At 47.1% G+C, this 12,401-nt stretch overlaps 1 long non-coding RNA gene across 1 annotated transcript in view; it reads left to right on the top strand.

The window, feature by feature from the left end:
• The first annotated feature begins 638 nt into the window (after positions 1–638).
• Positions 639–12,401, top strand: part of LOC106722535 — a 26,069-nt gene continuing 14,306 nt past the window's right edge. The window contains exon 1 of the long non-coding RNA XR_001358545.1: positions 639–913. This is a non-coding gene — a long non-coding RNA (uncharacterized LOC106722535). The remainder of the gene's footprint in view (positions 914–12,401) is intronic.

The raw sequence follows: 12,401 nt of genomic DNA, 5'->3' as shown, positions 1-12,401 counted from the left end.
CAAATCATTTGAATTTGTTGTAGCAAGCACCTTCCCTTTCAGAATTTTAAATAAATAGCAAAGGTTAAAGTGCCTATTGTTAAAGTGACATATTCAGTACTATTGGTTACATGTATTTATTTTGATCCTTTAATTTTTATTTGCTTGTAGCATGGTTAAGTCATTTGGCCTGTTGGTGTTTTAATGTTATATGTAGTCTAAGGTAAGAGTCAAGTCAAAGTTAGTAGTGACTCTAATTTCAATATTATAGCAGTACCTGAATAAGGGCTGGGTTGAGTGGAAAGCTTTGTGGGGATTATTGTCACAGCCAATATAATATGTCAGGACTAATGGTCCATTAACACTAGAAATGTCATAATTAAATCCTAGCACAGTTTTTTGAACCAGATTCCCTGGATCTCATCTCAGAAGCCTTCCTTTTCTGGGAGAAACAATCTGTTGTCTGCCTTGTAATGGAATAATCAGGTACAGCTGATCTTACTTAAGTTCATAGCTGTGAAGGAGAAAAAATGGCCGTGTAGTTCAGGCACTTAAATAGGACCTGAGAAAATCTGAAGTTCCTATCTCGGTCATAGATTTCCCATGTGATCTTTGGCTAGACACTCAGGGCTGGATCCAAAAAAAGAAAAAAAGGCTTAGGTACCTGGTTCCTGAAGTTATAATCCACAACCAGTGTGTGTGCACCTCAGCTCTCTGGACAGTGCATGGGATGAATTGAGTGCCTCTGAAAGAGATGCTAAATATCCAACCCACTCAGCAGAGCACTACCTAGAACTAGGCAGCAGGAAATAATGAGTACAAGGGTAAGCCTTTCATTCAGTTCTTCTCTGCGTCCCCACATGCTTCACTCAGTAAAAGCACAGAAAGGGGCATTTGTGTCCTTGAGATCTACAGCTGGAGCATTCTTCTAAATGTAAGTGCCTTTGTCCTTTCTTTGCAAAACCAAGCAAGTACTGCTTTTTTCTTTTAAAACACAATGGGGGGAGAAGGTGACTTATTATATAATTACCTACTGGTCAGAGTGCTTGCCCTGAATGTGTGGGACCAGATTCAATTCCCTCCTCAGTACAAGGTTTATTCATCCGTACCAAATATCTCCTGGGATACCGTGACCATTGCCTAGCGTTCAGGGCACTTGCTTATGAGAAAGAAGTCTCATGTTCTAGTCTCTGCTCCAAGCACTGTTTACCTGTTTTAACTAAAACACCAGTTGGATAAAATGGAAGAACAGGAACCATAGCACAACCGTTCTCAAACAGTGAGCTACAGAGGTAATGTTGGTGGCCCACAAAGGCAGACACAAAAGAACTGAAGTGAATCAGTACACCCCTACCTCCCACAAATTTATATTATTTTGAGACACTGGGCTGCTCTGTACATACTATATCCCAAATGAGAAACAGTGGAACTGCTGTAATGCTGTTTCCTCTTTGGAGCTAGTATGTGCACAGCTATTTCTGCATCTCTGCAACATGTTTGACAAAAGGTGATGAGGGAGGTAAACTATGGATTGCTCATGGGCTTGGGGGATGTTGGTAGTAGTAGCAGACAGCCGTTTGGGGTGGCAGGGTGCTTTGGTACTGTGTGGAAGAACTGGGAGGGAGGGAAGGAGGGATGTCAGAAATCTAGAGGAATGAATGGGTTGAGAACCACTGCTCTGGGGTATGGCTACATGGAGCAGTGCAGTGGCCTACTGGGTATGTCTACAAATGCACTTTAATGTGCAATAGACTATTTTACTATGCATTAAAGCGTCAAGTAAAAAACAGTGATATTACACCAATATGCAGTAAAATGCTCTATTGCCTGCAAAAAAGCCTGTAAATGCACTACAGTGCATTAGCACAGCCTAATGTGTATTAATTCAGTACCTCAGGGCACCTACACATGCGTGGAGTAAGAACATCCTCCCTGCTTATGTATAGGTGCCCTCACTTCCCAGGTGAATGCTCTAATCCACTTGTTCAGGGCACCTACACATGAGCGCAGAGGCTGCTCTGACATGCTAGAATTCCAGCACATCAGAGCAGGCTTGAGTAATTGATTCTGCTGGAGCATGGCAATTGCTACACTTCAGCAGCTTCCTGCATCTCGTGTATCAGTGTCCCCATGCTTAAAGAATGGCAGCAGGGCACTTGATCTAAAGCTCATTGAATGAGCTTTAGTTCAAGTGCCCCCGCCACCATTTTTAAGCATGGGGACACTGATACACAAAGCACAGTGGCACTTACAGAGGCTCTGAGAGCTTCTCTAATTAAAGCACCCCCACCCCCAGAGCATGTGTAAAAGTGCCCTCATATTGGAAGTACTAAATGTAATGTACATTAGAAAAGGCACATTAATGCACATGTAGATGCACCCGCTAAGAGACTAAAACTAAGTTTAAATGATTTAGCCACATCCTGGCTAACCCAGTGAGAAGACAGAAGAGGGAGGCAGTCTTACTAGCAAGATAATGTCAGGAGCCCTATATGTACTTGTCTGCTGAATAGTTAAAGACTGTGAGAAGAATGTGACCAGAGGTTTAGTAGTCTGGTTTTATTTTGTTCATATTAGAAAAATCCATAACTAAACCTGAAAGTGCAAGGTTGTCTCATGATGATTTTTGGCCTTATTGCAGCTCCTTACTCTTGTAGCTATACCAAAGCATTGTTTTTCTGAACACTTGGCACACATCCTGTTTTCATACAGATATCCACATATTTACTAGCTGCTGGTACGTTTTCCATGCCTAATGAATTTGTTAAGCATTAATGTCTTACACACTGATCTGTGATGGCATGGAGACCATAACTTTGACTTAGGCATGTAAGCTTCAAGTACAGTTCATAGGAAGAGTTAGTGCCTCTGAATAGGATCCAAAGCAGCCAGCCAACTGAGCTGCATAGCTAGTCAATGAAAATTCTGTCTGGATCCTACCACTTTCAGTGTTTAGGCACTTATCTCTGGGCTGCAGGAAGGCATTCAGGATCCACCATCTATAAGCTCCTCCTGAAGTGTCTACATCCATTTTTACAAAAAGATCACTGTGGTGGCAGAAGCCATGCTGACTTTTGTTATGATAGCCACTCTAATTAAAGTGCCACTGTGTATCCTGTATCAGCATCCCCATGCTTAAAAATGGCAGTGGAAGTGCTTGAACTAAAGCTTTTATGAGCTTTAGTTCAAGTGCCCCTGCCACCATTTGTAAGCGTGGAGACACTGATACATGAGACACAGGAGCTGTTGGAGCGTGGCAATTACCATGCTTCAGGAGGCTTGATTAGCTGAGTCTGCTCCTACACACTGGAATTCCAGTAAGAGCAGTCTCCATGCTTGTGTATAGGTGCCCTCACTTCCCAGGTGAATGCTCTAATCCACTTGTTTAGGGGTTGGCAACCTACAGCTCCTGGGACAGATTCAACCCAAAGAGCCATTTTGTCCAGCCAGTGGAGGTAGGGAAGGGGCTTCACTCATGGGGGAACCTTCAGGCAGCAGGTGATGAGGGAGGTGGCAGGGGCACTGTTGAGGGAAGAGTGACTGCAGAGGCAGGGAAAGCAGTGACAGTGACTTAGCACTCTGAGCTAAGTTCCATTAAAGCGCCCTCTCTCTTCCCCTTCACTCCAAATGATTACTAGCCTGTATGCTAGATTACTATAAAAAATATGGGCAGCACCATCACAGACCCAAAATAGTGACAGCTACTGCATTTTATGGGAAGCCCAATTCTGTCAGCGTGTGTTAAGCATGGTCAGCAAGAGCCTGCCAGATCAGACTCTTGAAGGGACTTATGTATTCCTCTGCCTGCCTTCTGGATTCAGATAGGTTTTGGCTCATAAGGAGTAGTTCTTGGCATAAGCAGAACTCATCACATCTAGAGTACTTTACGGACAAACAGGAGTGAGTTTAGGTTCCTCCAGAATAGCTGGCATCTAAAGAGGGTGCATGTAGAGGTGGGGGGTTTCAAGGTGCTTGAGTCCCTTATTAGATCTAGTCCTAAATCATTATCTTTTTCTGGCCTGAAAAATGTAAGTTTCTACTTCCTTTAAATATAGAAGACTGAATTGGAGAGGGAAGGCCAGGTACTAAGCCTTTATGCTTTATAACTCTATTGGTATATGTTGCAGTGTCCTAGATAAGAATGTCTCTTGTTTCTCATTGGAGCTGATATTGTTTAAAGCAGTGTACCTAGCTCAATCCCTAGTCCATGATGCCATGCCATCTGGCCCACAGGGTTCTCCATGGGTTTGCAAATTCACTGCCAAATTTCCAGGCCCATGGGAAGTCTCAGCCCCTGTGGGCTGGATGATCCCAACGTGCTGGGCTGGCTGGAGATGGTGTTGGGCACCAGGGCCCAATCCTTATGGGTAGGGAGACAGTATCAGGTCCAAAGGGCCCAATTCTAGCAGAATACAGTGGCTACAGGGCTCCGAAGCCCACTCCTGGTGTACTGGAGTGGTGCTAGGCCCCCCAGGGCCCAATCCTGCTGCATAGCGACAGAGGGGGGTGGTGCTGAGGGCCCAGGGCCCAATCCTGGTGGAAGGGGGCAGGAGGGGCAATGCTGGGACCCCTGAGGACCAATCCCAGGAGGAGGGGGAAATGCCTACCCTCTAGGCCTCATCCTGGCACACAGGGCTCCATTTGGCCCATGGACTAGCTTTGGATCACTTATCTGGCCTGCAGGGCCAAAGGGTTGGGTACCAGTGACTTAGAATATTTCCAGCCTTGCTCTTTCTAGCTGCCATTACTAATTTCTTCCAATTCAGACATGTGTGAATGGCTATTGGAGCCCATCAGTTCTAGCACATTGTAGGGCCTTGTATCTGAAACCCCTCCAATATGAAGTATACTGAGTACACTGGTAATGCCTTTTGGGGTCTGGGATACTAAAGCACTAAGCAAACTGAACCATTACCCATGGCTCTTATTTCAGTTGGGCACCTCTTCATTCTGACTTTTCCCAGAGTTTCAGTCTGTTATGCTCAATCAGTAAAAGCAACACTTTGTCAATATACAAAGTAAAAACCTTGTCACAGCTGGAAAGGACATAATGGACCTTCTGTGGATCTGACTTCTCAACAATTAAACACAAAGTTGCTAGAAGTCTTGCTTCATGGATCCACCAGGTATAGGAAAATGACCAGGAGATGGTTTGAAGGAGTGCTCTCTGGAACAGGTCCGGGCAATGAAATGAATAGAAAGAGAGCTGACCTCTTTCAACTGTAATCTTCATGGTGAGGAAGAAAAAGGAAATTCTCTTCATGATTATAGGATCTGGCTATGCTGCTGTTCCCATCTGTGCTTTGGAGTGGAACATTTTTCTCTTTGGAGTGAGCTGTTAACTGTATGAGTCCTAACTTGTAGTTTGGAATATGAACTTCATTTTTGGCAACAAGGTAACATTTGACCTCAAGTTACAAATTTATTATGGAGAAAATATGATTAGCAAATTTCATAATTTAGCTATGATGTATGTTGATGATAGTGACCCCAAGCTACCAGGTAGCTGACTGATGGGTTTGGTGTTTTTTAACATCACAATAACCTAGAAATATGTTTACCAAAATATACTTTTCTCACAATGATCAGCAAGTGGCTCGATAAATACAGAAATCATTTGCTCAAATGTAAAACAAGGGTTGAACAATGGCCAGTAGTTAAGTGACATCATATTACTGCTTTTCTCTTTAGGACTCTTGGTAAGGTGCACCCTCTGATTAATGAGAGATCATTTATACAGCATTACCAGCAGGCAAATAATTCTAATTACCAATAACATTAAATCATAATCACTATACAAATAATTTACATAATATAATGGAATATCTCATCATTACAGGGCAAACAATTCACAGTGTTAATTGAGGTTAGTCAGTTATCACAAAGTAAATAATATTAGTAATTAAACAAAGCCAAGCTAATATCAGGTTTCATCTAGCTAATAACCAGTGAGTGTGCCTTTAGCAAAATACACCTTAGCATGTAGGAATGTTCAATAGTAACCTCAGTACCTATCATAAGAGGAACCATTTGAATTAACAGATAAAAAATCCTGCTAGATAATTAATTTTTATAGCTGAATGCAAGAGGAGGTCACTTATAGTTAACTTTACTTATACATTTACTCTACATAATGTCCAAGATTTGACTCAAAGTATTTAAGGATTAGTGGGCCAATGTATTTATGGAACCATCAGCTGCTTTTCTTCCCATTTCTATATCAGAAGGGTTGAATTTACTGATCTTGACAAGAGTTGCATGTTTTTAATATAAAAGCAATGATTTTAGTGAACAATATGGTAAGCTCACAAAATGTACTTGGACACTGACTGGCATTAGCATAATGACAGGTGGGCAAATAGGTTATGAGTTCTGGGCGCTGCATTAGGGGCATTGCACCAGAATTGAACAAGGGGGGAGGAGCCTCATGTCCCCCCACCCCCCTGCCCACACACTTGTGCCATTCCTGCAGCAGTTCTGGTTCCCTGCTACAAGGAGGGTGTAGAAGCAGCAGTGGTGTACTATGCAGGAGCAGTGTACAGGAGCTGATGGTTCACCGCTGCTGGGGGAGAGATCACTTACCCTTTGGCCACCAAATATCAGTGGTGTTTTGGCTACTCAATACACTATGGCTGCATGTACACACCACAAGATTTCCCATTAACAGCACCACAACTGTGTTTGTGTTTGCATAAGTGGGATTTCCCACCAGTTTAAAAGTCTTTCCAGCATGTTAAATTAAAACTGCTTAGGCAATAAAGAAGGGGGCAACATCTCTCCTAGGAGCACTGAACCTACAGCTGCTGTTCCTGCACAGTGTGCTGTCACCCTCCAGGGTGCACAGCTGGCCAGCTGTACTTGTGTTGATTGCTGTCTTTAAATACAAGATATTATAGTTACGGGGGCTAAATAAGTACTTAGATCAGTGGTTCTTAACTGGGGCAACCTGGGGTGCTGAGACCTCCTCAGGGATGCATTAGCATGGATGCTACTGCTGCAGCCAGGTAAAAATGCCCTATATACCTTGTGCACAGCCCAAACTGGAAGGGCTGTGGTACACAGGCATTCTACTGCCTCATTAGTTTGTCTGATAGGTCTACAAAAGGCAAGAGAGCTGTCTTGTACTGTAACCCTTTCACATCCAATCCCCTTGTGCTCCTCTCACAAACAGAGGCACACAGGACCATTTCATCTGCCCTGCATGCCTGTTTCTGGAGATACTGTGGGGTCAAATCAGAAAGGGCTGTAGCACAAACTGGCTTTCCTGCCTACTTTAGGTTTATCAGAAATCCTTAAGGAGACAGGAGATTAGGCACATGCTGCAACCCTGCCTGATCTGGCTTTGGATGGGGCATGTTTGGGTAATTTTATTTGGTGGTGGCAGCATCCAGCTGAGAACTACTGAGGTAAGCTGAGGTTGCACAAAAGTGGTTCTCAATTGGGGTCCTGCCAAATTTTAAAAAGTTGGGGAGGGGTGCCCTGACTAAAAAAGTTGAGATCAATGGACAAGACTCAAATATATCCATCATACTGATTTTCACTTCCACTGCTAGTAGCAGAATGATCATAAACTTATAGGTTGCACATTGCCCTTCAATATGACATCATTTTAACATAATTGTACATAATCTGATTGCAACAGAGAGCCTGGGTCTCTCTGTTCCTTTAAAGGAAGAAGCAGCCTAGCCAGGGAGCACTGCAGGCAAGGCAGGACACCACAGCTGCAAGTCACCAGGGCAACAGGCTAATGGAGCAGTTAGCAGGCACCTGCCAGCAGTCTGCTGACTGGATGTAGGCAGGGCCCTGGGAGCTCATAAGCCCAAGGCTGAGGCTGGCTCAGGGGGGTTTCTCTCCCTGGCAGCTGCAGGGGAAGAAGCTCCTGCCTAGGACAGCCACCCAGGGATGACTGCCTGCCTGCAGGAACAGTGGAGCCTAGGACACTGTAATAGTGAGGGAAGACCTACACTATTGGGAAAGGGACAGACATTACATATAAACCGGTTTAAGTGATCAGAAACTGGTTTCAACCTGTAACAGAACAGATGTTCAGTGTGCATAAACCAGTTTCAAAATGGCCAAAACTGATTTGAGATAAACCTGGCTGAATGTGGTATCAGACTTAACTGATTTAACTCAAACCAGTTCATGCAATGTCTGTCCCAGACCCCTTCCTGGCTTATTCATAGATTGTAAGGGGCTGGAAGGGACCTCACAAGATTATCAGGTCCAGCCCCCCTGCACTAGGCAGGAAAGACAACTGGGGTTAGATGACCCCAGCAAGGTGACCATCCAGTCTCCTCTTGAAGATTTCCAGGGTAGGTGATTGCACCACCTCTGGAGGGATCTTATTCCACAGTCTGGACACCCTAACTGTGAAGAGGTTTTTCCTAGAGTTAAGCCTGAATCGGCCTTCCAGGAGTTTGTGGCCATTGCTCCTGATTTTCTCCAAGGGTGCCCTGGTGAACAGTTGCTCACCGAGCCCTTGATGTATTCCCCTGGTATAGCAGTAAGATTTAAGTTAAACCAGTGTCCCCCAGCATCCTGGCCACGCTCTCTGGGCTGGGCTTTCTGCTCCAGCAGAGCGGGGCTGGCCCCACCCCTCTGCTCCCCAGCCAAGGAGGGATAAGCAGGGACAGGCAGGGGTGGGAGTCTGGCCAGACACTGGCCCCAGAAGGGAGCAGGGAAGAAGTTTATTCCCCACCCCCCTCCCCTGTCCCATCAACACGCACCTGCACTTCTCCATGCTGGCTGCTCTAGCAGTGGAGGCATGGCCAGCCCTGGCAGTAGCCTTAGCTAAACTGGCCAGAGAGGGGTTTAATTCCCCCCCTCCTTGTCCCACCAGCAGGGATCTGAGCCAGGTCCACCAGGCGCTCCCCCCTCACTGCTGCAGCAATGGGGCTGGGCATAGCAAAACACTGGCAGGCCGGGGCTCCTGAGGCAGAGGAGCCAGGGAAGGGGGTTATTCCCCCCTCTAGCCCCACTGCCCCCAGAGGACCACAGCCAGGGTCTGCCCGCCCTGGAGGCTGTCACCACCACTTGCTCCTTGCTTGGGGCAAGCAGCGAAATAACACCCCTCCCTGCTTGATCTGAGAGGTGGTGGCCAGGGTGGGCAGACCCCACTGAGGTGCCCCGGGGTCAGAGGGGGAAATAACCTTGCTTCCTGCCCCCTTCCTAAGGGGCCCTGCTGGCCAGCATCTGGCCCTGCCCTCACCAGGCCACTGGAGCGGTGAGGGGGAAGTGACCATGACGGGGGTGCAGCAGTCCCTGTCATGATTTACCCGAGTGCAAACCCCTTCCTGGCATGGGGCACTGCATTGTGGGGCAGGGTAAGCTGCTGCAGACTGCCGCAGTGGTGGCAGCAGTGCTGTGGGCTTGGAGGGCTCAGGGCCCCTCCGAGTGCTGCCACGCACAGTCCACTGCAGTTCTGCCCACCCTGCAGCACAGCCCCCACTGCTGGGAAAGGGCTTGCACTCCCCAACACCATGACAGGGGCTGCTGCCCCCATCAAGAGCCCTGCCCCCTCATCACTGCAGTCCCCTTAGGTGGGGGACAGGGGGGAGAGCTATTCCCCCCACTCCCTCTGTCAGAGAGGGCTTATTCTGCTGCTTGCCTGAAGCAGGGAGCAAACAGTGGTGGCAGTTGGGGCAGGCAGATCCAACTACAGTCCCCCAGAGGCAGTCGAGGTAGAGAAGGGAATAACTCCCCCTCCCTGCCCCCTCTGTCTCTGGGGCCATACCAGCCAGCATCTGGCCATGCCAAGCCCCACTGCTGCAGCAGCAAGTGGAGAATGCCTGGCAGATCTGGCTTAGGTCCATGCCAATGGGACTGGGAGGGGGGAGTTAAAGCCCTCGCTGGCCAGTTCAGTCCAGGCTACTTCCAGGGCTGGCCATGACCCCCCAGCACAGCTTCCCTGCAGCCAAACACATGCTCTAGCGCCTCCCCCCCGCCCCAGCTCCTGGCCTGAGCAACTGCAGGCATGTGCCTGTATTTCTTCACTCTACAGGGAATGTTTGTGCTGTTGCAAATCGGCTCAACCTAGACAGGTTAGACTAACCTGCAAAGATTGAATCAATTCAGCCTCCAGCTTTTGGAGTGTCTATCCCTAGCCTTAAAGAGGCAGGGGACAATTTTCAATGTTATTTATGTTATAGCCCAGGGGCTTGTGTTTATGTTCTGTTTATACCAGAGGTTTGGGATGAGGCTGTAAGGCAAGGTTCATTAGTGCCCAGAGGGGCACATCTAGACAAGGGCCATAGGGCCTGGTGCCAGAGGGGTGCAGCTGGACAAGGGCCAGAAGGCCCAACAGACTGGGGCCAGGGGCCCAGTGACAGAAGGGACAAATGAGAGTTAGTGCCTCAGAGCCAGGTCTGATTTAGTGGGCCCAGGCTTGAAAGCCTAGCTAGATTAAAGGTGTGGTGGCTGAGGCCCCAACAGAGGGAACAACATCCTTGTAACACTTGTGAGGCATGGGGCATGGTAAACAGGAGGATTTGGAGCCATGCAATTAACCCTGAAGGCTTTGGGTGCCCAGCTGGGCACAGCTGACTATAGTAGTCCATCAAAGAGGACTATAGAGGCCCAGTAGGGGCCTAGGGACCAGTGAGGACCAGTAGGGTCCAAGGACCCTAGCAGGAGTTCAGTACAACCAGGGGTACTCAAAGGTCCATGTGCAGCCTCCCTCTTTATCATTATTCCATTGAAGCATGGCAGTCGAGACAGGAGGGTACCATAGGGGTATAGCAGGGCATGGTTACAGAACCACCAGGGGGCATCATGGCCAGCCCTAGGACCCTAACGTGTTACACTAATCCGCACTGAAGAGCCCTTGTAGTGATCCCTACATTCAGTAAATGCATCCAGGCATGACCCTGGGGGGGTGAATCAGGGCAACCACCCTGGGCCCCACACTTTGGGGGACCCCGTGGAGCCCAGCAGAGTGGTCACAGTGACTTTGTGCTGCCACCACTGGCTTCACATCCAACTGCTCGCTCCCTACCCCCGGCACCGATGCCGCTGCTGCTGCTCCTGGTGATGGAGCATAACTAAGTGTGGAGAAGCGGGGTAACCAGAGCAGCAACCTCGGGGATACAGAGAGGGGTGGAAATGCAAAAATAGTCACTGCCGCAGCTGGTGGTTGCCCCCACCACCACGGCCAATCCAGCAGCTAGCATTGCTCCATGCACCACCATTGCTCATGACACAGATCTGCCCCTTTACACCTCTGCTGACTGGGCCACTACCAGGCAACCTGTAGTGATAATACAGCAATTTTAAGAGGATAGGACAAAGAGCGTAGCAGCCTGCAGGGAACTTAAAAGGAGTGGCACAAGTTGCGAAAAGGAAGAGCTTGGAAGAAATATAAGGAAGCTAATCTATGTTCATACAGTTGGAATATTAGATGCACTTGAAGTATCTCCATAGATAGCTTTGTTTAATAAAGAACCAATTTAGTTTTAGAAAGATGGAATGTGTTGTTGGTAAGCTGTATGTGATGCTGCTGCATACTGTGGGATCAGTCAGTTTTTGGAAGACTTGCAGCAAGAAAGAGGATGTGAAAAAGTACAGGCAGTCTATGTAGTATCTATAAAATATGGATGCTAAACTGAGGAATCTCATGATCACTTCTGCAAAGTGGATTAAGTGTTTGGACTCACTGTCAACTTCATGAAAATCAAGATACTTTACCAACTCACCCCAACCAACCAGCTGTTCTTCCACATGTTATAATTAGAGGATAATCCTTGGAGAATGTTAAGAATTTCCCCTACTTGGGTAGCCACCTTTCCCAGAAAGTAAACATACATGATAATATTCAACACAAGATAATCCGCCAGTGCTGCCTTTGGACGTCTCCAAAATTGTGTCTTCCATGATCACGTCACCAGTGTAGAGAGGAAAATACAGGCTCATTGTAGCTACTTGACATGAGTGGCAAGACTCCCCAAATCCTCTGGATGAACCCCAGATTGACTCAAATAGCTTATGTGCAGTTTGCACTTAGCTCTGCAGACCAGCAGAGCAAAAATGTCAAAGTAAAAAGTCCCATAAAGGCAAAACAAGAAACCAACCTTCAAAATAAGGAGAAAAACAGGTTTCTAATGTCTAAAGTTGGCACCAAGTGTAAAAGAAACTATAAATATTTGTTAGAAAGATAAAACTGCCTGGAAAGATAAAGTAGGGTAGCAACTGCCTAGCAACAGTGACGTCACACCAGGATATATAGGAAGACGGCAACAAAACAGCAGCTGTCTGTCTGTCTCTGCTGGACTGCATCCCAAGACGCATCAAATCAGTGCAGGGACCCAGGATCCTCACTCCCAGCATGGTTGGCTAACTGAGGACGACTCTTGTTAAACCCACCCAAGATAATTGCAGTGCGGTGAGATTCACTTTAACTCATGTGCAGCATTGCTGCTTGGGGC

This window comes from Alligator sinensis, unplaced genomic scaffold (genome assembly GCF_000455745.1).
Source record: "Alligator sinensis unplaced genomic scaffold, ASM45574v1 scaffold466_1, whole genome shotgun sequence".
Lineage (NCBI taxonomy): Eukaryota > Metazoa > Chordata > Crocodylia > Alligatoridae > Alligator > Alligator sinensis.
Note: the sequence above shows the minus strand (reverse complement) of the source record. Positions and strands in the feature narration are given on the sequence as shown.